This window comes from Rhincodon typus, chromosome 10 (genome assembly GCF_021869965.1).
Source record: "Rhincodon typus isolate 14 chromosome 10, sRhiTyp1.1, whole genome shotgun sequence".
NCBI lineage: Eukaryota > Metazoa > Chordata > Chondrichthyes > Orectolobiformes > Rhincodontidae > Rhincodon > Rhincodon typus.
The window spans coordinates 71,609,551-71,612,509 of record NC_063341.1 but is presented as its reverse complement, the minus strand read 5'-3'; positions in this window follow the sequence as shown (position 1 = coordinate 71,612,509).

Here is a 2,959-nt window from a genome sequence, read left to right as displayed (position 1 = left end):
CACCAGCCCAGGCCATGCCACTGCAGCCAGAATCCCTGCTCTGGGCTTCACCAGCCCGTGCCATGCCACCACCTCTCCTCCAGGCTTTACAGAGCGGCTGACTCTGTAGCCACGCTGCCCTCTGAAGACACCACCATCCTGAACCCATCAAAACCACCTTCCTACCGAAGAGCTCTCTTTAAAAGGCAAGTTTTAAGCAAAAACTTTAAAAAATTTTTTGTTTTTTTGCTGAGAAAAGAAGACTGGGAAGGAAGGAAAAGAGAAGAAAAAGAGGATAAACCTGGGCACAGGAGTCCAGACGCTGCCTACACCTCCACCACCATAATTCCCACTTGTTAGTTGAATGAGAATGGGCTCTTGTCTTAAAGTGTATAATTTGTTTCATGTCAGCAACAAAGTACAAATTACACTGATGACAATAGACATTGTTACAGTGACCATGAGGAGGACCTGGATAGGGCGCTGCACTCCTTCAGGATCCTCACCACCAGATTCTCCCACCAGATCCATGAGATATCATAGTAGGTGGTGCTAAAGGTAGTCCTCTGTATTAACCCTTTCAGAACTTGATGCAATAGTACTGAAAGAGTACTCAATCAGAGGTGTTGTTCTTCATGGGAGCCATTAAACCAAGGCCCGTCAGGTGGCTGTAAAGATCCCAGTGCATAGTGTTGAAGGAGAACAGATGAGTTCTGGACAATACTTAGCTCAAAAACGTGGCTGCAAATGGATCAACACCGGGAGCTAAATATCCAAAGTTACACATCCTATCAAAAGGACAGGCAGAGGGGGCAGGGTTGTCTTGTCAGTAAGAAGTGAAATTAAATCAATAGCAAGAAATGAGATAGAGTTGGAATTTGGGTGGGTAGAGCTGAGGGACCGCAAAGGAAAAAAGTCCCTGATGTGAGTTACGTACAAGCCTCCAAGCAGTAGTCAGGATGTGGGAAGAAAATAAATCAGGCGGTAGAAAAGGCACATAAGGAATGCACTGTTACAATAATCATGGGAGTCTCATTATGTAGGTGAGAAAATCAGGCTGGTAGCAGATCTGAAGAAAAGAGTTTATAGAATGTCTACAAGATATTTTTATTTGAGCAGCTTGTGGTAGAGCCTACTAGGAAACAGGCAGTTCTGGATTTGGGATGTGTGAAGAGGCAGACTTGATTAGGAAGCTAAGTTGAAGGAAGCCCTGGGGAATAGTGATTATACTATGATAGAATTGACCCTGCAGTTTCAGAGGGAGAACCTGGAACCAGATCTAATGGTATTACAATTGAGTAAAGGGTACTACAAAGACATGAGGGAGGAGCTGGCCAGATTTGATTGGAATGGGAATCTAGCAGGGAAGATGGTGGAGCAGCAATGGCAGACTTTTCTGGGAATATTTCAAGAGGCAGAGCAGAGATTCCTCCCAAGGAAGAAGAAACATACTAAAGGGAGGACGAGGCAACCATGGCTGACAAGGAATATCAGGGACAACATAAAAAGATACAATGTGGTGAAGATTAATGGGAAGTAACAGGATTGGGAAGCCTTTAAAATCCAGCAGAGGACAACTAAAATATCAGTAAGGGGAGATCCCGAAATATGAAGGTAAGCTATCTAGTAGAAGGGGCAATTCTAGTAGTATAAAAGAAGATTGCAAGTGTGTTTTTTGGATATGCAAAAGGTAAGAGAGGGGGGTAGAGTGAACATTGGACCACTGTAAAATGAGGCTAAAGAAGTTGTAATGGGGAAAAAAGATATGTCCAAGGAACTGAATGTGTATTTTGTATCAGTTTTCACAATGGAAGACATCAGCAGCATACCAGAACTTCTAGAGTCAGGTGGCAGATGTGAGCGTAGTGGACATCACTAAAGAGAATGTGCTGGTGAAACTAAAAAGTCTGAAGGAGGATAAATCACCCAGACCAGATGGATTACACCGCAAAGTTCTGAAGGAGATAGCTGAGGACATTGTAGAGGAGATCGTTCAGGAATTACCAGAGACAAAAAGAGTCCCAGAGGCCAGAAAATGGCTGATGTAACACGTTGTTAAGAAGGGAGAGAGACAAAAGACAAGAAACTGTAGGCTGGTTAACCTGACCTTGGTGGTTGGTAAGGTTTTACCCCAATATTAAGGATGACATTGTGGAATTCTTGGAAATGCATGGTAAAATAGGGCTGAGTCAGCACAGCTTCAAGGGGAAGTCATGCATGACAAATCTGTTAGAATTCTTCAAGGAGGTAACAAGCAAGCTAGACAACAGTGATCTATTTGGACTTCTAGAAGACTTTTGATAACATGCCGTACAGGAGGCTGCTATATATAACAGCCCGTGGTTTTAGGAGCAAGGTACTGGCATGGATAGAGAATTGGATGACTGGCAGAAGGCAGGGAGAAAGGATAAAAAGATCTTTTACAGGATGGCAGCCAGTGACTCATTAAGTTCCGCAGGGATCCATGTTGGGACCATACTGTTCACATTATACATTAACGATCTGGACAAAGGAACCAAGGACGTTGTTGCTGAGTTTGCAGGTGGCACAAAGACAAATGGAGGGACCGGTAGTGTTGAGGAAATGGGGAGGCTGTGGAAGGACTTGGACAGGCTAGGAGAATGAGCAAAGAAGATGTGGGAAATTATGAAGTTATGCACTTCGGTAGGAAGATTAGAGGCATATACTATTTTCCAAATGGGGGAAGGCTTCGGAAATCTGAAGCACAAAGGGATTTAGGAGCCCTAGTTCAGGATTTTCTTAAGATTAATATGCAAGTTCATTTGGCAGTTAGGAAGGCATATGTAATGTAAGCATTTGTTTCAAGAGGGTTAGAATACTAACAGCAAAGATGTACTGCTGTGCTTTATAAGGCTCTATTTAGAATATTGTGAGCAGTTTTGACCCCCATATCTAAGGAAAGATGTGCTGGCCTTGGAGGGGATCCAGAAGAGGTTTACAAGAATGATGGAACACAAAC